Genomic DNA, 24,154 nt, shown 5'->3' with positions numbered 1-24,154 from the left:
TCCCAGAGGAGGAAAAATTCTCAGCTTGTCTGAGGATGACATTTTCTGCAGTGGTCCACTTTTGTCACTCATTTCTGGGGGAAATTCTTGCCTGAAATGTGTCATAGCCAGTCTGTAAATGAAACAAGCACACTGATTATGTGGTCACTATAACGTTATCTTATGTAAATGCATAAGTGATTCTTCTTGAAAGTAACAGCTTATTGAGGTTGAATTTCCTTTCTGAGGTTCTCTTGGATTTGCAGTACATTCTCTTGATCAAGAGGTCTCTCCCTGTCATACAGCATGTGTGTGGACAGTTTCTGCATGTGGTTATAGCTGTGTTGACAATATTGTTGCTCAGGCTCTTCAGTGATGTGTGCTGCAGAAAGTCTAGCTGTGCTGATGTGCCAAGGCAAGGGCAGATATGTCTGCATAAATTATTGGCAGCTGAGTAAAGGGTGAAATCCACACCTCTTGTGATCTGAAGGGAAAATTCCACGATGATGTTACAGAAAATTGGATTCAGAGAGTTTTGCACCACTGTTAAAAAGCTACCAAACTTTTTAGGACATGAAGAAATAAAAGAAAGTCTAGTGAGAACCACCCCCATCCCTCCCCCCAGCACAAAACTTTCCATGTATAAGCTGAGGCTGACTGAGAACACTTCATACAGATAAAAAAGAGTTTTGGTTCCTTTCTTTTTCTGCATCCTGTACCACTTCCCTGCCCCATGACTTCCTGTACATTTCCTTCTAGCTAGTGAAAACGGGAGACAGAGCACACTAATAAAATGAAGATTTTTAGTTCTCTGTCAAAAAATGAGAGCTTTTGTCTTTAGACAGATATATTGGATGACAAATGGATTAGTGGGGATGCTGGGTGAGCCAAAGGCTTAAGAACTGTTACCTTAATAATGTCAGATCATCAGACTCTTAAATTCTTTTCTTTTCTTACCAAATAATCTTATTTAATTCAACTTTCTGTTGTATGAAACAAAGATCATTTCTCTAATCGCCTTGGCTGACCTCGCCTGGCCCATTGCTTTCCAGCTGAATAAACAGAGATAGGGCAATGAAAAACAAATCTTCACCACTAATTGGCTTTTGAAACATCAGTGTTTGCCATTCACTGCATGAACTGGCTATCAGGCATTACACCATCATGAAAACAATCTACAACTGCATGTCATGAGTGTAAAATAATACAAGGCACAGACTACAGTGCTGAATTGCGACTGAATGAAAAGATACTGGGCATGGTGCTTGACCTTCAGCAAGATTCAATGTTTATGTCAGTGAGAAAGATGAGCCAAATTATTCATGAAGCTGAAAGGGGAAAGAACTTGGAACAGTTAGAGTTATGTTATTCTTGGGGGAAAAGATCAAGATGATTATGTTAATATTACCATTTATGTTACACTCTCACCAGAGAGTTTCAGGAATGTATCAAGCTCTGTGTGTTTTATCCAACTGCAAAAATATAATAGGATTTTAGAGCATCAGTCAATACTGGTTTTATTTCTTTTTTGTTTTGTATTTTTTATGAAGCAAATGCCTTCAGAAAGGTGAATCAATAGGTGTGAATCATCAATAAGGTGACTATAAGATGAAACTTTTAAAGAATATAATGAGGCATTAATATGTGAAAGCAAAAAGAAAAAGTCAACAAACTATTAAGGACTTTAAAGAATAAAAACAAAACTCAAAACTATTTTCAGTGATGTAGCTATGTTCTTTAGAGATGCTTTACACTTACCAGAGGAAGTTGAGTATGTTATTACAGGAAATAATAGGAAATGTGTCTTTGAAGATACTGTTTATCATTAGGAATGAGAATTCTACTTTTCACCATGGTGTGCAGTTGAATAGCACTGCTCAGAGGCACTGGTGCAATAAATGCAGAATATGTCCTGACTGAGATGGTGTTGCCAGGCTGGGCATTTTTACTTTCAGAAACCGTGTTATCAGTTCCTCAGTTTTCTTATTAGATATTCACAAAAGTAACTTCTTTTTATGAATAAATAGAGTATTTCAACTAATCTTATAATTCTACAGTAGAAAAGTGAAATTAAATACGTGAGTAATTTCAGTGAGTCAAGCCAAAACTGGCATACACCAAATGAGAAGTAAAAGTTAGTGTCTGATGTCTGAATATTTTCTGCTAAAGAAAACATATAAAAAGTAGGGTGGTATTTTTTCACTGCAGCCATTTCATTTTACCTGCAGTGTACAGAGATTTGACAGTAGCAGTTTCCTACAAATGTTCTCAGACCAGTGTTGACACAAACAGGGTGACCACATTTATATCTACCTCATGTAAATTATCTATCCTTCGAGGAGGGTAAAACCATACAGCCTTGGGACACTTACAAGGGAAGTCACTCACTGGAGTCATTGTGTTTGAAATTCAGTGGGGCAAGTCTTACAGCCCTGGCTGGAAAAGTAAATTCAGATAATTGTAGTTTTAAGAAACGGAAACCTCATGTATTTGCAGCCAGTCATCCTGGGCTGAGTTTTTTGGTTCCTGACAAGTAAAAATCTATTTCTGAGATCCTCAGAGTCCATGAGGCTTTTCTCCTGGCTGTTTCTGAGGGAAGTCCCAACCTGTGAAGCTGTTCTTTACCCTGCTGAGGTCATGATTTCTCATACTGACAAAAGGAGTACTGAATTCCCTTATTGAGGTGCTCATTTTTGCACAGTCCCTAGAAAAGGCAAGCACAACACTGTCCAGCTGAATTGGTTTTGGTCCTGAAAACCACTTTTGATGATCATTTTCAGTAATATTTTCAAGGGCTTTTTGCTTTTCTCCTGATTGTATTCTACAGCTTCAGTGGATTCTCAGTGGTAGCTTCAGTGGATTCTCACTTTTAAATACTGTGGTTTGTGTCATGTCAATCCTGTGGTATAAATGGTTATCACAATGAAGCTCATTTTAAACAAAGTTCATTTTTAGTACTATGTTGACCTTTAAGATTTCACTACCTTAAAATATAACTTCTGAATTCCCAGCACCACATTATATCAGTTAATCCAATGTGTATTTATGTCTTTTCAGATATTAGTTCATTCCAATAATTAAATTTACTTAACCAGTACTTGAACCTTTATCCAGAAACACATTCAATTTCAGATTTCAGCATTGTCACAGTGTTACCCCGCCATCTACTGGAAAGTATTTAGTAATGTTTTTTGTTAAGATTGGGGTGGAGATGTCTACTAATTTTATGAACAGAAAAGGCCACCTCTACTCTGAAACACACAGGCTGATTCCCTGCTGTGCAGTGGAAACATGCACCTGAAATGCACAGGTTTACATGGAAAGGGATCAAATATGTAGTAAACAAGTGATTTTCATTCTCAGACAGTCAACATTTTTGCCATCAAAAGTTATCAGATCTCTCACCCTCCCCTCCTGCTACTTTTGGGTGGTGTCCCAGGACTAGGGAAGTTGGCTGGGTAGTTCCCAGGCCTCACCGTTCTCTGCGTGATCAGAAGGCTTGGGAGTGGGCAGTCAGGGGGTGCACAGCTGTTTTGATGGCTCAGAGATTTTGTGTGTGTGAGTCTGATTTCTAGTTGAGCATGCAGCTGTACCCTCAAGATCACCAGGTTTTCATCTGGAGGGACAAAAGAAGCAAGCATTTGGAGAGACCAAGTGTAGTAGAACAGGTGTACTAGAGGAGATGTGCATGTTGTTGCCAATTTCTGCTCGCAGGTGATGCTGTGGATGGGTTCTGGGGTTACTTGGACCTATTTCGTCTTCTCTGTAAGTCACTGGTAGACTGCTGGCATCTGGAAATACTGGGTTTAGTAGAAGACAATGGTTCTTCTTGGTTTGCCGAACTCCCGTTTTTCTTGCCTTGTGCATTTGTGTAGCTGAGATGTGCAAAGAAGTTCTTGTAATGTGGTCAGACATACACTGTGGTTCTGGGAGCCTTTTGCCTCAAAGGCATCAAAGGTGATATCTCTAACCATCTCTAATTATCACTCCATGTCATGCTCTTTCTGTACCCTTTCTTCATATACCCTCCCTGTACCCTCTTTGTGGATTTTTGCTTTAGTTATTCTGCAAGACATTACTTCCTCTGAAAGATGGGGAAAGAAAACCCAAAGCAGAACAATAAAACAAAATTTGCTTCATAAGAGTTGAAGGAATTCAGTCAGTCATCTTGCATTGGTTTGCAAGGACTGGAAGCTATGTCCCTATTTAGTGAATTGCCATGCATTGGTGCACAGGAAAAGCTGTCCATACAGGGAGGAGTCTGTTCTCCTTAAAACAACTTCACCAGCTCAGGTACAGCTGTATGTGTGGCATAACACATGTCAACACATGTTAACACATGTTCAGTCCCAGCAAATAAATCCAGCAGCAGTTTCAGCTGAGCTGAGCAGGACACAGTGCTTGGTCAGACTCATTCCCAGGCATCTGGGGTTGTGTCACTGGATGTGGCTCCCTGCAGAAGAAGCTAGGTTAGGTGTGCCAGCAGTGCAGCTATGCCCAGTGACAACTAGTGTAGCAACAGTGACAGCTCCCCATTATCAAGCAGAAGTTTCTCCAGAATGACTTTTCACTGGAAACAGCTTTGCAAATGAAGTATATTAAGTATCTGATTCAGTTTTCATTTTAAGAATAAAAAGCAAGATACAACAGGTGAATATTTTTAAAGATTATCGCATAATAGTAATAGCAGAGGTATAATCAAAGTCTCAATGCTTTCTTTCCTTCATGTACTAATTTTCAAAAGAAATGATATTTCTTGGTAGAAGACCTTTCTATTATGGAGGAAATTATGTAACTTTCTCTTTGATAGGAGAAAAGACCAAAATTGTTATCTACTCTCTGTTAAAATTGTCATTTTATAGCTCACCTCCCCACAGAAAGACCTTGAATAGGGTTCATATTACTTCCAGATATCAAGAGAAAAAAAGTAACTGGTACCAGCACATTGTCTGGATGTTAATATTATTTCAGTTTTACTTTGTTGAAAAAATAATTGAATCCCACCATATATTAGGAGAGAGGAGATTTGGCACATTCATAGGCTTACTGTGATTATGTGTAATACTTGCATTTAAGTTCAAAACCATTGTAGGTTATTTAGTTTTATGGAGGATTATCTCCTACACTATAATAGATGGCAAGATTTTAGAGCTCCAGACACAAGATGTCACTTACCTCGTGTGAAATGGGATGAGCTGCACAAGGTACTGCACCACAGATGGGACTGGTGGGGTCAGACTCTGGTCTTAGCAGAGGAATCTTTGCACTAGGCATAAACAGGGATAGTTTTAGAGGAAGAGGGCACAGGAACTGCTTGAGCTGTTCATTATCAGAAGACAAGAAAGAAGGATATTTTGGGTGACTGCCAATGAAATAAGTTCTAATTTTCTGCTCCAGCACTGAACTAGAACTGCTTGTCCTTAGGCTGAGAGATGGGTAGGATGGGGTGGGACAAGTGACTGTGATGTTGCTCTACCCTCTTATGAACACCCTGTCTCTTTCTCATGGTCAACCAAATGGTGTGGGTTGGGGTATTTCTTCCTCCAGCTACAATATATCTCTGCATATTAAACTGAAGTATTTATTGAACAAAAGAAGGAAAATTTCAATCATGGCTGAATCCTGAAGGAAACAAAAAATATTCTGGTTTAGGTTCTCCTGTCACATCATCACAGTGTATATGGCAGTAGTAGGAAAAGTCTCTTCCACCTACCCTGCATTTCATATCCTGAAAGAGCAGCTACTGTCTACCCTATTCAGAACATGTTATTTTTTTGCATACATACCTCCTTTTTTCTTCTGGTAGGTTTTAAGAGCTCATTAAAACTGTTTCTTCCCTTTCACAGGACTCAAATGTTTATGCAATGTAAAAATTTCCTTTTGTCTACAACACAGGTTGATTTTTCTGCCAAGTTTCCTTGTTCCCAAGCCTGCACTAATGAGACACTCTAGAAGAAATCTTAACAGATAGATTGCCTTGAAGCGAGAAAATTGCATCATCCGCTAGAATAAATAAACTTGCAAGAAATTCTAAGACTCATAGACTGCCAAAATATTAATTTTTGCAGAGTTAAATAGGATTATTCTTGTTTGCAGAAAGCTGTCTATGGACTTTTCAGAATAGACGGACTTACCAAACATATTTGAAAAACAGGAAGAACAAAGCATAGTAACCACCTGCCTGGCCTTCCACCAGTAACTCTTCCTGCTCTGAAGTGGGAATGGCTTCTGTGAATACATTGAGCATGGTCAGAAAAGGGTGACCACAATAACTCCAACTGGCAGAACAAAAAGGGTTTATTTGGTATTTCTTATATGTTCTGTAGAATTTTATTCTGTCTCTTACTTTTGTTGGTGCCAAATACTCATCACCTTTAGCGCTTGTGCTAAGTAGCAGTGACTTGTCCTCCACTCTGAAAGGGGAGATGATGTCAGTTCTTGCTTACTAGAGAGATGCTCTGGAGGGGAAAAATGCCATGGCAGGGGCAGTTCGTCCTGAAATGCTCTTTCCCCCATTCCTCATGCACTTAGAAGCCAGGAATCATTTTAGGTAAACCTAGCTAGTGTGAGGCATGTCCAGCTACCTCACAGATCCAGTCAGGCAAATATATTCAAGATATCCCCATCAGGTATTTGCTGGGATATGTAACTGTGCATTTCAAGGACATAGGTAATTCAAGATAATTGAAACCACAACAGGAGCACGTGGCTTTCTCTTCACTGCACTTGATATGTGGGTAATTGTTTTTTTCTTTGCATGATATATATATATAGTTCATGTACTGATGACAAGTGCTTGTACGAAATATTTGCAGCTCTGGAGAAATAAAGTGCTTCCAGTGTGGGTGTTTATTGTCTGATGAAAAATGCATCATTTTGTTTGAGGAGTTTATTTCTGGAGTCAAGAGAACAGCTTAATCACTTTAGAAAGCTAATTTATGAAACCGCTGTAAAATATCATAGTCTGTAGAGTAACTTAACATGTGTACAACATGGCTTAAAAAACAAAACAGTATTTAGTATAAAAAGCGAGATAATTATTTGATAGAATACCTATTATTAAAAAGTATAGAAAGTAAATGAAGATGTATTAAAAATTGACAGTGTTCTTCTTTTATTTGGAAAATATAAATTGGTGGTAAAATGAATTAGCTGTAAAATCTATTGATTTTAAAGTCCACTGAGACTTTTAAAATATAAAAATAAAATGGTTATCACTGAAATGCCATTCATTCTCATAAAGCAAACTCAGTTTATCTGGATAGGTTTCCTATTATTTGTTTGATTTGTAAATAGTTAATAACGACAATTTCAAAAGTAAATTTTCTTTTGAAGCATCTTCTTTGCTGTGAAAGAGATTTAACTTTGTCAACAATATTTTATAGAATATAAGGCTAATGCATCAGACTTGCTTCAGTCCTGTGTGGAATTATGTAGAGGTGCTGCTGGATGGCTTCAGACTGCTCTCAGATTTTACGTGGAGAATATAGAATTAATCATTTTAGGCCTACTCTTTTATATTTCAAGTTCTCAGAGTTGTATAAAAGGATATGAAGTTATTGGGTTTATGCAGCTGTGTTCTTTGGTCTGACAAACCTTATGGCTGACAAGGAAGTGATGCTGCTGAGCAACCAATGTATCTTCTTGGGCCGTGTGTTGATGAGCATAAACAAACTTATTAAAAAGGGAAGAAAAAAAAAGAAAAAAGTGCATTTTGGTCACACAGAGAGCCAATAATAGTCTTAAGTTACATGTCCCAGGGGCTGGATGCTCTCAACTCCTCGGCTTTCAGAAGGGCATGGTGTGTCCTTCACCAAATTGCTTAAAGACTTTGTGCTGAGATACAGCTAACACACGGGGGAGCTTGTATATTCATAATTAGGTTACAGGAAGAGTTTCAGGAGATCTTTGCTGGATGTTCTGTTGTTTGCATGTGCAAACAACTGGGCAAAGTATTATTATTATATTATTATATTATTATATTATTATATTATTATATTATTATATTATTATATTATTATATTATTGTAATATTATTGTAATATTATTTAATTATTCAAAGTTATTCTTGATAGTTACTGAAGGTAAGATTTTTTTTTTTTGGTGTTGGAGTACAATTAGACACATAATTTCCATGCATCAATAAATGCAGGTTTCAAGAAGTGCCAATTCACAAGCGAATTTTGTTTTGATCACTTCATACAACTTCTCCCACAGTTTCTCATAGTGTCCTAAAAATCCTGCAGTTGAAAATATAGAAAAAAAAACAGATAAAACAAGTGTCCTAAAAGAGAGGCTGGAGTTGACTTAATCTGAATACCAGCAACTAACACACTGACCACTAATATCAAGCTGGAATACTGTGCTGGTAAGGAATTTCAGGCAGTAGAGTCATTATACATTTTAAAAGCCTCAGGCAAACATTCCATCTTGCTCCCCTCCATGCTGTTCCACTTGACTTTGAGCCTTCATTCGTCACAATTCACTTGATTCACTGGTTTAGGATGGCACATAGACTGATGTCTTAGGCTGCAGAATTCAAACTTTAATGCAGTAACTTGTCAGTGTTGGAAGTAACTCTGCTCTGAAATGAACCAAATAGAAATGGGGGAGAAATGGGCAGCACTTCTACTTGCCTGGTACAGTGTCTGACATCTAATCAGGAAACACAACAACAGTGTCTCTGAAAGCTGTCTGGTGAGATACACAAATCATATATGAGTGAGAGATAGTTCAGATGTGGAGAAAAGCATATGGAAATGCTGAAGTGTGTCAGGAAAGCTGCACTGATTTTCCATGTTGCATTTGCTCCCTTCTCTTGGGCAGATGTATGATTTTGTTCTGCACTTTCTAAGCAATGAGCTTGGCACTTCAGACACGCTGTGCTCATTCTGTCCTGCTCTTCTCACCTTCACTGTATGCTTTGCACCAAAACAGAATATTGTAATTATAATCTGTATCAGTCTCCAGGCATTAAAAATTATGAATTTACCAGTATGATAAAAATGAATTTGACTGCTTACAGATAATGAAAATAACAGCATATTAGTGAGGGGTTAAAGATGTGTGGCTTTTTGTATGGGCCTCTTAAGTAGAGAGAAATCTAACCATGTGCTGTTATCTTGCTTTTTGGTACTCAAGCTGGTGTTGGTCAGACAAATCCCTTGTCTGCCTGAGCTGGCTGACTGTGTGAATGTCCATGGTCCATTGCTGAGATCTCCAGTGCCTTGACTTGGCTACTGCTGATCACTTTGGTTCTCACCCCCTAACATTCCATGGACTTTCTGTCAAAAGGCTGAAGGCCAGTAAGTATTTTCAGATTATTTCTTTGACAGTGGAAAGGAGGGTGTGTGTTCATGTGTTCTGTAACAGCTGCCAGAACAGTCTTGAGAACGATTCCTGGTCAGTAATGGAAAAAAAATTAGGTGCTGCTTTGGTTATTGCATGGATGTCTCTTGCCAATACTTTAGTGAAGGAGGATATACTGCAGACCTAGAAAACTCCTCTAAAGTCCTTTCTGTTATTTGAAAGTGGTTCACAGTGACTGTAGGACTGGGAATGTGTTTTGCTCTGGAAAAATAAGCAAGTCAGTGGCTTGATAACAAGTATAATTGATGTTAGAACAAAAATTAAAGATGGAAAGAAAACTAATAGTATCATCAGAATATTTCCTAGCCTTTAGAACATCTGGGTTTTTCTCCATTCTAACGAGTTTTTTTCAGTTTCCTTTTGGTTTCCTTTTTCCATAATGGTTGTAAATTGCATAATGTGCACAATTATTAATAAAGAAAAAAGTAATAAGTAAATTAATTTTGGGGTTTACAAAAAACAACAAGATCACATCACTTAAAATTTTCTATGGTTTGGGTAAATAAATTTCTCATACTTATGTCTTAGGTACAGGCCAGGTTTCACTGGGGCTGAAAAACACTCTTGGAAATACTGTGTTGGAGACAGCATTTTTGAATATAAGAGTGTGGTTACTCAGATCTTACTGGTTCATGGTGCCCTGGTTTATGGTGTTCTTCTAGAGTTTCACAAAATTTAGTGCAGAAACTGTAAAACTGCTAAAAGTTCATATCCTAGTCTTGCTAATCTTGAAGGTGAAAGGGATTGATACAAAGGTTCACCCATCCTGGCATTTATACATTCTGGGGAGACAAGCATTTCTCTTTGGAGACATATTCCATGTCCGTTATATTTAATGGGATTTTATTATATACATTCCCAAGGGAAATGGCATGCAAATAACAGATCAGATCCAAATCATCATAGTAACCCTGTGATTTTTCCTTCAGAGACCTCGAAATTTTATTGTCTTCTGAAAGAAAACGTCAGTTGGCTCATAGCATATTCAGAACATCAGAAATTCACAATACAGGTAAAACTATTTGAAGAATAATTTTTTCCCCCAGAGTGGACAGTTTTTACTCACCCTGTTTCTGTGGCTTCTTCCATGATCAGCTGTTGTGTTTTGAATGTTTACTTAATTGTAATCCTTGGAACCATTCCAATGGAAGGATAGTTTTTCTCTGCCAAGCCTGGCAAAAGAAAAGATACAAAGTCAATAGTTTATTGATCCTGCGGGTCTCCGACACTGTCATACTGAAAGTAGCTTCAAGATGGGCAAGATCTCATCTGCAATACCATGGGTATATTATTACACAATTTTTTTACAGTAATGTTTTATGAGATGACCAAGCAATCTCTTTTTCTGAACCCTGGGCTAGGTTTCCTTTTGTCAGTCAATGATATTCCAAACCAGCAATGTACACAGTTCAGCATAACTTAATCAATGTTTATTTTAAAATAATTTTTTTAAATAACTGAAAAAGCATGTTTATCCTCCATTACTACTAGATGTATGCTGGCAGAAAACACAGAGAAATGCAGCAATGCTGTCTTCATTTGAGCTGGTGTTAGTCATGCTAACTGGACCCTTTTCTGTGCAGCATGTGCACGTGTGCATGCAAGGGAGCATGTGTGGACCCTCTCTAGACACATACTGAGAGTCCAGAGCTTGGTACCTTGGCCCTGTCCACCACTGCATGATGTGATCTGTGCCTGCTGCTAAGTCATTATATGTGCAGCAAATCGTGGTAGTGCTTTGCCTTGTATTTCACTGTGAAAGCTGTAACCTTCTTGAACCCCCATCCTTCTAGACATGCAGACAGCCTATTTGCAGCTGGCACTTTTCAGCGAGGGCCTGCTAACTGCATTTGCTATTGTCTGCTTTTACAGAAGTGGTGGACTGTAGGCTCATTGACAGATCAATTTTTTCATTATCAGCATATGCAGCTGTTTGAATACTTATTATTCCCTCTTCTTGTCCATTTTCTGCTTATTGTCAAAGAAGCTAAAGTGTTTTGTGGAAAGCCCAGCTTCCCAAGTCAATTTTGCATGGCAATTATTGTTTCACTAAAACAGCACCACAAAAAACTTCCTGGGAACATACGTGTCTTGTATAATTACCTCTGAATAAAATTATGCTGTGAACATAAATATGAACTGCAGAGTTGTTTGATGCAGTTAGAAATATTTCTAAATTGCTTTAATATTTATTGCAGTTTTAAAAATGGAAGTCCAGCAGTTTTAGCCACAAATACCTTGCATAACTTTTTTACTCCACAGTTAGAGACCACCTCTACAGTTTATCAGGTGAAAAATATTTCCCCAAAGGAAATAAACCCACTTTAGTCTTTACTACTTATATGCAAGTTTATAGTCTGCAAACCAGCAGGCTGTTGCCTTGCTGTGCACTTGAGATACTGCTAATCACACAGAACAACTCTGAGTCAAGTAGCTGTTGGCTCCAAGGCAGGAGGACAGGCACAAAATTTCTTCACTGCATGAGCTGCTAGGATTTTGAGTTACTGATGATTTTCTCTGCCAAAAGCAATAATCTGGATTTGAAAAGAAAATATAGGTCTAATTAACTAATTTTTTATGCTTTATCTGAAAGCCATGACTTACCTACAAAGAGGTGAATGTAGCAGAGCACAATCACTTCCCATCACCTGAGTGACTCTGAAGTTTGGTGCCTTCAGTTCCTGCTCTCTCCATGAGGCTCCTGCTGTTTGCTCTGTTTTCCTTCCTCACTGAGGCAGCAGGACAGCCCTTGGCAGAGCCGAGGGTGATTTGCCTTCAGATCCCCGTGACATTCCTCTGCAGATGAGTCGCCAGCTTTGTGAGCACTGCAGACTGATTTGACGTGCCTTGCTTTACATGCCTGGCTCCTGCCTGCAGACTTCTCTGAGAGCTTCTGGTAAAACTGCAGGTATCACTTACAATCTGTGACAACCTGGGTGACTGAGGCTCTCTGCTCTTTGCCTCTGACCAGCCCACGTTTTCCTGTGAGGAGTTTGCTGAAGATGCATGGCAGGGTGTCCCTTTCAGGGTGGGCTCCCAGCTGAAATCTCCCTAACTGCCATGTTCAGAAAGGTGTGAACGTTGGCCTGGAGTTATCTGTGTAGTGTCCTTCTGTTCTTCTAGAATGACCTTGTGCTCCAGGTGAAGAGGCTGATCTCTGTCAGGCTAATTTCTGGTAGCCTGGTGAGGTGCTACTGTGAGTGTGACCTACAAGTTTAAATCCAGAGATGATCATGCGAATTTAAACCTTTTCAGTTTGGCTCCACGTGTGTCTAAGTGTTCATATACAAACTCTCATTTCCAAAGACAGGCAGAGTCTGCCTCACTTCTTTCCCTCATTTGATTAGGTGGCTGACTGCTGCTGCTAACAGATTACATTTTCAGCTATTATTAATTGCTCTTAGATATAATTTAGTCTTGTTAGATGTAGGAAGAAAATAAAACAAAATAGGTCAATTTGTCATCAGACTGTAATAGTCTTGCCACATAAAACCTTTCCAACTATTACTTTTAAGTTAGTCAATAATGTCTTCTGAGGCTATAATGTAAATGGAAATGTGGCATCCAGAGTAATATGAGACAGTACATTTGCACAGCAGACATTGTCCCATCTAAAACATCACTGTATCCCTACTGCAAGAAAAATAAGTTAATTTTCATAGAAATTCAAATAAAATCTCTGATTCTTGCCAAGCTCTGAACATTTTAATGTGTTTGAAGTTCTCTTGGCGCTACTTCTGCCTTAATAAAAGACACAGTTTTCAGCAAGATAGGCAGATATGAAAGGCTGGTGATCATGGCTGTATATTTGCTTCCAAATTAAAGTTGTATAGCCTTCTGGAAGTAAACAGTAATTCCTGGAATTAGAGGTTGGTTATGTAAATTTAAAAAGTCATTTAACATGGCATGTTAAACTAAGCTGAGAGTTGGTGTGAGCCAGTGTCATTGGGAAATAAGCTCTGAGATGGGAGGTTGGATCACTGGGTAACATGGTGGATAAAATAGAGTTTTACCTCTACACATAAAAGAAAATGGTAAAGATTGAGTTCATCACAGGTTACTGGGGAGGCTTTTCAGAGTTCAGGCAAAAAGCTGATCCTAAAGCAGCTTTTACATCATGAATAGCATTGGCTGGGATGAAGGTGAGAAGTTACAATGTTTAAAATCATGATTTATGCAAACCTACAGAGTGATCCAAACTCCACCATAAACCTGCTTCTAATTTCTATCTGGCCTGGAAGAAAGATGGGGCAAAACCCTCTCTGGGGAAAAGAAGTGGGGTGCAAAGGCTGGAGCTCAAGTTTGGGCTGGAATTCACAGAGATCCAGGGCAAAGGAGACAGAGACACTCTTCTATCAGGTCAGTGGCAGGCAAGGGTATCTCACTGCGAAAGGGCGGGGGTTAGATTGGCATATATGTCCAGTCAATGCTAAAACTATGACTTCTTTCAGATTGACTTAAGAAATTATTCCACATTTGGTTTCTGAGCCACTTTTTGCTCTGGGGTATAACTGCAAGGCTGGGGAATATGTCCCTCAGTGTTGGAGTACAAGCTGGGATTTGCCGTTGCCATTGCCAGTAAATGCTGCCAATAAACTGGTTACACAGAGCTGGCCAGACTCTGTTGGGTGTCAGTGCCATTTTATCTTCCTGTGATGTTTATATATTAGTGAGACCTGGATGGGCTCACTGATTTAGGGGAAAAGCTAGGCTTGTACTTAAGAGTGAGTTTGCTTAAATAAGTGTGGAAAAAAACTCAAATGCCAGCCTGTTTCAACTTGTGTGGACTCTCTGTGTGCAAATATAGAAATACAAGTTAGAAATTATGTGTTTTTTTCAGGAGGCTGAAAAACTTCAGGTAAAACGCTCTTCAAATATAATTTTCTTCTTTGAATTTACTTGGATCTTGGCAAATATAGCAGCAGCACAGATGCTACCAATGTGTACTGAGCACACTGACCTTTCAGCAATTTCCCTGTGTGTCAACCATTGTATCTTTCTGGGCCCTGGGGAATCACAGGATGCTGGAAGCAAACTCAAGTAAAACTATAAAAAAATCAATGCTCTTGATTTCAAAGAACAGCAAAACACATGAGTCAGTCACAGAGTCATAATCCCTTACTACCCTCCTTGTCATGCCCAGCCATGATTTCATTGGAAATCAATTTTAAGTGCTATCCCAGATGGAGCTTCTTCTGACTACATTTTTCAGAAGTCCTTTGATTTTTTTTTCATGAAAGCTTTGAAAAAAGAACAAAGTTGGTGGCTGACTAGTAGCAGCTGATGAGTTAATTGAATGCCTGGCTTTGAGGGGAAGTAAAAAAGTGCAGCTAACTATTACTGGTCACTGGAGAAATTGTCCAGCCTGCTTGCATCTGGTGATGCAGCTGCACACCTCTGGGCAATAGTTATTTCTCACAGTGTTATATAAATAAAATAAGTAAAATAAAAGACAATGTAAGATTGTGTTGTACATTCCATGTATTCTGTAAGTGTAACTCATGGTAGACTTGGGTCTGTAAAGCACCACTCATTACATGGCAAAGGAAAGTCTCATGGCTGAATCAGAGAACTGGAAGTAGGAAGGTCTAGGTTTTCATCTTCATTGCAGGCTTCTTCAGGAGCTTTGGACAACTCTTCATGTTTGTTTCTCAATGCTCCAAACTACAGAAGAAAAATATTTACACTTTGACATAAATATACAAATTTTTTGAAGAGGATCTTAGAATAAAATGTTTTTTCTGGGTTGCTAACGTGTTGCATCATCTGGGCTTGTGGGCTGTGGCATGGGATAGTTCACTTTCTTACCTGAAAGCAGATACTTTTTCCTACTTTTGCTCTGATTATATGCTTAGACATAAAGAAAAAGCATCAAAACCAATATGTATTACAAACTAATATAAACTGCAGCAGTTTTTATTAGGCTGTGGTTTTGCTTCGTTAGAATCTGTTAGCTAGATTTCATTGTGGTTTTGGGAAGTTGATGAGTCACTGCACTTGTAATGAGTGGATCTTTGTGAGTTAAATTATTGTCTCACTGTCTCACATTGCACATAATGTCAAGTAGCTCTGCCTTAATTTGCTTTATTATTAATGATTACAAGTAAAAATTAAGGAAGAAGTTAAGAAGGAGTTTTCATGCACATGGAGTGTAAGACTGAGAGGGGATGTCAGTTTAATGCTTGCCTTTGCTAAATAATATAAAGCATGCTTGCCAAGGACAAGCCCCAAAGAAATCACAAATCTAAGATTTGTTTTTTTAAAGTACAATCAGTAAAAGCCATTCTGTGGTCACTCACAGGCGAATTCAGAAAGAACTTGGTTCCTCAAGGACTTGTAAAGGAGAAGGATATCAAAATCAATCAAAATCAGTCACTCTACTTGGTAGCCTCACAAAGAGCACACTGCTCAGGAGCACCATGTCAGGGAGTGAAGGAAGGTATTCTCAGACCTATGCAATGAAACACTGCTTCTCCACTGATCTCAATTGTGTAATTAGAAGCTTGCTTTATACAGCACATGAGATTCCAGCTTTTAAACAGTTTTTCAACAAGACTTTTGAAGACTTGAGGCTCTTTGCTTGTTTGAATCGTACAGAAATCTTGAGCATATTCTGGAAGCTGATAGTATGAGAAGACATTTTTAAGTTGTGCTTGTCCAGCAGAGATGATTTTGGAAAAAAATGAAACACAACTTTTTTACCAATAATGTTCACGGAGAGAAAAGAGACCATCTTAGGCTTTTAATATTCTTTTTAAAATTGCCCAGATGGCACAAAAATAGCCTGGATAACTTTTCTGGGATAGGGTTAGGAGACAGCATGTTTGACTTTGTGGATGGTCATTTGGAATACTGAAGAACTTCACTATGCTGAGCTAATTTTTGTAGTAACAGAGCTCTAGAAAAACTGTGTTTTAAGGTGAGTAGCTGATCAGAGGTCTGGAGCACCTCTCCTGTGAAGAAAGGCTCAGAGTGTTGGCATTGTTCAGCCTGGAGAAGAGAAGCCTCTAGGGAGACCTAGTAGTCTTCCAGTACCTGAAGGGGACCTGCAGAAGAGCTGGATAGGGACATTTTACAGGGGCATGGAGTGACACGACATGGGGGAAAGGCTTCAAACTGAAATACAGTAGGTTTAGAAATAAAAATAGGAAAAAATTCTTTACTGTGAGGGTGGTGAGGCACTGGGGACAGGTTGCCAGAGAAGTTGAGGCTCCCCCATCCCTGGAAGTGTTCAAAGCCAGGTTGGTTGGATGGGGTTCTGAACAACTTGGTCTAGTGGAAGGTGTCCCTGCCAAGGCAGGGAGATTGGAACTAAATGGTTTTGAAGGTCCCTTCCAACCCAAAGCATTCAATGGTTCTATGATATATATAATTGAGTAAATTTCATTCTTGCTTTAGTATTAAGTGGGTTTTGTAAGCTCAGATTTGGCCAGTGGTGAATGACAGCCTGGGTCATTCACCTCTAACTACCAAAATATATTTAAAGCAAAAGATTCTCTCAATATATTTTACTATTTGCATGTTTTAACTGGGGCAGATGAAAATACATTACTCCTTTTGAAAGAAAAATTGTACGTGACAGGAATATTAAAAACCAGAAACAAGTACTTACCTATTCCTACTGAAGAATACAATTTGGGTCACCCTCTGTCATAAGGAAATCAAAGTTGTGTAAGCAAAAAGGAAAATGTATTTATAAAGTAGCTATATTCTACATTTTCTTCATTCCATCAAAACATACTGACAGACAATATGTGACCTGTGACTGTGTAACAAGTACAAGTGGAATTAAATCATATTACTCCTGGAGCTGTTTTATTCCTTTCACCATACAGACACTAGGGAAACTAAAGAATGGTTATGAGCCAGATGAGCTGGAGGGTTTTCAAATAAATTCATATGCAGAACCTGTATTTTTCTCTCTAAGTTATATTCTGGTTACATTCCCCTGAAGGAGGGACAGAAAAGAAACTGAAGTCTGGTCAATATTACAAAGTTGTCTTTGAGAAAAGGTGCCTTTCATTTACACAGGCTTATCACTGCAAGTTTTCTGTGACTCAGCGAACTGTGGGGTTTGGCTGTCAGAATTAAATAGTCTCTTATGGCACAACGCCAGAGTTCAGTGTGCTTTCACTTAGTGTTATCAGAAACTGAAAGTCAATAAAATTTATGGAAGCAAAATTTTCCAGCGTGTCCATGACCTTGCTGGAGAAAGTTGTGCACTCAGCAGTGCCAGCTACTGTCTCTCAGTGTTCAGAGGTTGTCTTCACTGTGGTTTGTGTCTAGAGTTTTGTACAGGAGGAAAGGCTGAATTTTCATGACATTTTAAATTCTAGTTTTATGATGTGGTACAATTTAAACTAGACTGTGCATTATAGACCCACTGTGTACCTAATTGGTCTCTCCACCTTGCTTTACTAAGAACTGCAAGGCAATAGCTCTCCATAAGAACAAAAAGGGAACATTTTCATTTCTGCAACACTCATAGGGTGCAGAAATCTGTCTTATTTTTCTGGATATCCTGTGTATTTCTTTCTAGCTGGAATAAGTTTCATTATGTTATTATGAGCCCAGTCCTTAAGTTCATGAAAGCATTTGCTAAATTTTCTGAAAATATTCTGGAGAATTAAAATTGGAACTTAAATCTGTATTCATTGGTTTCACAGCCCAAAGGGTGCATATCTTTTCACTTCAGCAGTCTAATGAAATAGATACCATATGGCCTCACTTCAGGCTTCGTGACATTGGCTATGTCTCACTGATGGGGTTTCTAAAGCTTCCCATTGCCTGGATGCTCTGTGCTCTCACTGTTCTGATCTTTTTCTTTCTCAATAGGATAATTCCTCTCTTGTTAACAGGACGACTGTTTCTTTGTTTTCAGTAAACCTGATACATCACTCACAAATCAATTGGCAAAAACATCCTATCTGTTTCTGCTGTAGAAATACTGCAGTGGATGCTAATGTTCTGCTCCATGTTTTGGAACCTTTCCCATAAAGCATTTAATTATGTTTTCTCTTTCCATGATTACCTTCACTCTTATCTCAATCATTTTTCCTGGCTGCTTCACCTGTCTGTATAAACCAGATCACAAAGTAGTGTAATCCTTGGGCTGGAAACAGAGATATGTGCTGATAAAGGACCAATTATTTTGTAAATATTGAACCTGGGTCCTGAAATGCATACTCTTAGATATTAACAGATGATACTTACCAGAGCTTAGCATCAAAAATCAAACAAAAACAAGAATAAAAAAAGAGATGGCAGCTGCTTGTAAATTCACTCGAAAAGCCCCTGGGATAAGGTGGTCCTTCAAGAAGATCAGTGCATAACTTCACTGAATAATAAAGGCAATAAAAGGGTAAGTCATAACTGTTTCAGTAATTTATTACCTTACAAACTTATTGCCACCTCAAACCAAGGCAAACCAGACCTGGTTTGATATTATCTGGTAGAGGAAATAAAATCTTATTTTGCTGATAAGACTGAGTGAAGAAATAGGGCCCTAGAATACAATATAAATCCAAACGCCTTCTCCTGAAAAACATTATCAGATGCATCTGTTCACCCAGGGCAGTTCATATTCAGCAGCACTATGCCATGTTTATTGTTAATTTGACTTTTATGTACCTATGCTGGTTTTGGCAATGGAAAATCAAAATTTTATGTAGTAATACAAACCCATCACCTACCTGCATGCTTCAGGAAGACTCTTTTAATGGATGAAAAGGTTGGGATAATGGCACCCAAGCAAGAAACATTATTATAACTGCTTAACAATTTGAATGCTGCTTTCTCAGTTAGTGATCTTGCCTACAGTTTGAGAGGCAGGCCAGCAGTTCTAGAGGCTAAGTTCTTCCTAAATATTATCACCTGGAGACTTGCTAAAATATTTTATCTTTCCACTTCTTCAATGGAGTGGTGAATGACACTAGTTTGAGGCCACTCATTGCTTTCTAGTCTGTTTTATTCTTTTTATATGAACACACTAAGGTTCTACATATTCATGCTCTTCTAACACAGCCATGTGGACCATATTAACATTGATAAGACTTATCATAAAAAGTTTTCTCCTTTAAAAATTTCCTTTGCCAGCAAAATATTTTTTTAACATTTTCTGCTTTTGACAGCACTGTAACCCTGCTGCTGCCTAATCTCATGCAAGAAAGTGAAGCTGGAATATGTGGAAAGGAAGGGCACATTGGTACTCACGTGTGTGAAAGTGCCAAGACATTCTCTGAGATCTGCATTCATAGAACTGTGCTGATAATCAGAATGTTGGGATAAGCTAAAAGGCCCAATTTTATTTTTAATGGATCTCAGCTAAGTAGAAAAGTGAACTCTTCAGGCCTGCTGTAAAAACGCACCCTAAGCTGCAAATATGACGGGTTGAGTGTATGAGCTTAACAATATGACTAGAATCCAGTTTTACCATGAGAAGGATATTACAGAGTGCAGAGAACCACAGCTGTCTGCACACTGTGGGGTTACTTCCTTGTCACTATTCTGGAGCAGTGGTTATCCAGGAGGAAAAATAGCAGATGTATCAGGCCCTCAGCTTCCACTAACAGAAATATTGGTGCTTAAGGCATGAAGGGAAAAACTGAAATTTATAAATGAGTTAAGTTGTATTAACACCAAACCTACTACTATCTACTGTCATTAACGAAGAAAAATAAATTGCATTAATTTCTAAAAACTTCTACTAGGCTGCCACTAACACACATCTCTAGTAGGAGATCCAGCATGACATAAAATAACAAGAATGTAAGGTCATGAATAGAACTTTAAAAGATGAGATTCTTCTCACAGAGCTTTTGGTAACTAAAATAATATCCTCTGTACTGAAGTGAGTCACTGACTACAGAAGGAAAAAGGAACCTTAACAATACAATTCATCTGACCCAATTTTAAACCTCATCTAGAGAAAAGTTTAATTATATCAACCAATGTGAATAATTCAGATGAAGATGTGTACATTGTGGCCTTCATAAATTGACATTTTTGTAGATGAGTTCCCAGAACCAGCCCTATGCTTCAAATAGAATTGAAATGAAAACACAGAACCAGTTCTTGCAATAGCTCCAGTCTGGGAGATGTTTTTAGGAAGTGGTTATGAAGGGATCTACGAATGACAGGTACTGTGATTCTGTGACAGCTCTGATCCTCTGCCATAGTAAGATTTTAAGGCAAATACCACTTCAAAGTCAGTCAGCTTAAGCATGTGAGAACCACTGTGGCAGGTTAGAAAGCATGTGATATCCAGCTGCCTTATTTAGCACAGGATCACTTAAATGCATGTCACAGTTCCTGTGTTCAGACCTGTGCAGTACAAGAGGCTGGAGCACTATGGCAGCCTGGGTCAGCAGGTTGTCCTCCCTGTCCTCTGTTTCCTCACTGGGGAGAGATGGGGAAATTGCCTTGAGTGCAGCTAGTGATGCAGAGCAATGAAGCCTCCTGATCCAGATTCACCTCTCTTTCTCCACTGCCCTCAGAGTGACTGGAAAGAGAACCCTTCTAGCATGAAAGTGATACAAGGGCTATTAGTTTAGATTCTTAAAAATGGGATGTACATTCTCATTTTTGCTCTCTTCCCCATGCCCCAAGCACTAGGAAATTCAGAAAAGAATTTTTACCTCTTTGAATCACAAAAGATGAAAAGGATAATATTCCTCTTTGCAGCCATTACAAAGATAATGTCACATGAATTTGCATTCTTTGTCACGTTCTACTATGTAATTTGATGATGTAAGTACCTGGAAATGTCAATAGCATCGTTGTATATCAAAGTCCTTTACAAAGGATATTAGCTCATTATCGCCGTGGGGATACAGAGACTAAAGGGACTCATTTGGAATTACTCAGAAAAGAGTAGGAAATTCAGGTAAAAACCTTTTGCAGTCCTCTGCCCATGTGGTGACACCATCAGGATCTTTTTCTCTTTGGTACGTAACCAACATGTTTTTCCAATGCAGCTGTGCAGTACATCTGTATTCAACTGCAGTTACAATGGGGAAATGAGATATTGTATACAGACTCTGCATGATAATGTAGCCACTGCCTTGAGCTGAGCACAAGACTGGAAAAAAGATGTGACCTTAGGAAAAGCTTGAATTCAGCAGTAAACTGACTCAGTGCCTATGCATGAATTGTGAATTGCTCTATAGCTTGGCTCCAGATTTTAATTCTCACTGTCACTCACTTCCTACACAATAATATGTCTTAGCTGAACAGCCCTTGCTAAATCAGAGAAAAGCTAGCATAAACTTCTGTATCGTCATATTAGTTAAGCCAAATTTTCTTTTGTCCACTATGATTTGTCTGTCAATGGCCAAAGCAAGAGCATAAAAAATGGGGAAGTATTTAGTGATCCCTTGATATCCTTTCCCATTCAGGCAATCATTGGATTAGGAAATCCTAGTATGGACCACACAGATCATTGTGTTCAAAAGCCTTTTATAGTCCTGTTCCAAGTCACTGTGTTTAATCCCTTTTTCAGATCTATTTATATATTTGGCCTGCACAAAATCCTGTGTAATGTTAAGGTACAAGAGCAAGGCTTTGTTGTGACTTTCAGTTTTTGGCAGGGGCAAAACATTTGTGTAGCTCATTTATCACAGCATATTGTATTTTCTGTGGTCTGTGAAGCTGCTACTGGAAGCAAGCTGTGACAGCTATTGAATGCCTATTTTGGAGGCAAAGATGTTAGCAAAGATATTAGAAGAATTCTGTTATAGCCTGGGGAACAGAGTAAGCCAAATTTTCTATAAGATTCTTTGAAGTGCCAGTAGTTACATAGTTACACATGGTTGTTTTAGCCTGGTGTTTATCATCCTTAATATACAATTTGATACAAATTTTAGAGAAGTAAAATATTTTTGTCCCTTGACAAAGAAGGCCATTTCACAATCAGAAAGTATGGTTAGAACCATGAATGAATATTAGAACCATATCTAACAGAGCAAGTGTCAACTATTTGTGTCTGGCTCTGGGGAAGATTTCTACTTGTCTTTTGTCACTAGACTTTTCTTACATGCTGTGTCCCACTCTCCTTTCTTCCTCTGCTTAGCTCTAGTGTTGTCCTTCTTACTTCAGTTGTCCTGAGCATTACTGATATTTTATTTTAAACACCAAAAGAAAGGTCAGTGCTCAATATCAATCGGTTTGTAAATATATTTTCCAGTCTTATTAGATGTGTACTCACAGCATTGCAACATTTAATTCAGGAAATGTGCAAGAATGTGGCAAAGATTTCCTCTTGCCCTTACAGTTTTGAATCATGTAGCTTTTTAAATGGGATTTCTTAAAACTATGATCTAAGATGCTATGATCTTAGGAATTTCAGTTCTGTTTTAAAACTAACTTGGTCATTCAAGAGTCTAATATAAAAAATTAGTAGGACTTCACCTCCCAAAATACTTCACCCACTCTGAAAACCAGTGTTACTATAACAGTGAGGGAATCGTATGAACTTTTTACCCCATCCCACCTTCATGGCTTTGGTGCAACAGGTAAGGAATTCCAAATTAAGTTTCCTGGATGCCACTTTTACAATGTAGCCCAAGACCTGAATTGCCAGGATTCAAAACAAGGTGGATTCAATGGTCTTTTAAAATAAAATGCTCCTGATATCATATGTCGATATTTATTTATGATAATACGATAGTCATAAAAGGCTAAAACATGATTTCGTTATTTTTGACACCAGAAAGTGATTTTCCAATACCGAATCTTTTTCCATTGGTGTCTTTCCTATCCACTGTTTTATCTACTTTACAAAACCTTCTTGCCTTAAAGGGAAATATCTTTACCCTGATTAGGGTAGATTTTGAGGAGATTTATGGAAAATCTTTTGAAAATTCATTAATTAGGAGTGCAGCTTCAGACTTTTGAAAGATATCCTTTTTATCCCTTACTTTTGACTTTAGGGAAATAGCTGAATTAATACAAGCGACATGACTGGAGAGAATGCCATGTAATGAAGGGCTCTTTAATCCAACAGATAATTCTGGTGGGTCTTCCATCATTTCAAGTCTTAAAACCAAGATAGGATATCCTTCTCAGAGGTAATGAAAATGCATGGCCTTTCTTATAAAGCTGATGATGATTTCCTTTGGCTTTGAACCTCATGAGTCCCTGGGATTCTTGTTCACAGTAAACACCACTTGCAAGCGTGATTGATACCCACAGAGTTTGAACCATCTGTGCATGTTGCTTTCTAAAAGTCCTCTCTTTCACATCTATTATGTGGGAACTAATCTAACATTTATGGCTTATCACAGACTTGCTAGGGTAATAAGCAGGAATAGCTAAATAAAAAGAAATAAAAAGCTACAAATGGGAAACATTATGCCAATTAGGAGACAGAAAGAAATAACACATTTATTCATTTGGCATAACTGCTGTTACTTGAAGATATAGGCAATATTATATTCCAGATAGTTACTCTTCTGAGTTACATCTCCCTAAAGTTAGTGCTGGTCTCCTAAAGTGATGCTGGCTGTGTTAAGTGTTTGGGTCAGACTAGCCACCAGCCAGATATTAGTTATTGATGGGATTATGCATCATGTGACCTACAAAAAATGCAGTGAATAAGGTAATAGCATATCTGTAAAGGATAAAAAAAGATATAGTGGTAATTGTAAGAAAATAATTGGCTTTAATTACTGAAAAATTATGTCACCTGGGTGCCCTAGGGGTAGAAAACATCCTTAAAAAGAGCTGAACAAATAAATCCAGAAAAAAACAAAAGCAGAGATGCAAAAGTGTGGGTTAATCCAGTATCTGTAAAAATCAGAGCTGTTCT

Source organism: Sturnus vulgaris, chromosome 4 (genome assembly GCF_052056855.1).
Source record: "Sturnus vulgaris isolate bStuVul1 chromosome 4, bStuVul1.hap1, whole genome shotgun sequence".
Classification (NCBI taxonomy): domain Eukaryota; kingdom Metazoa; phylum Chordata; class Aves; order Passeriformes; family Sturnidae; genus Sturnus; species Sturnus vulgaris.
The sequence above is the reverse complement of the archived record's forward strand: the minus strand, read 5'-3'. Positions refer to the sequence as shown.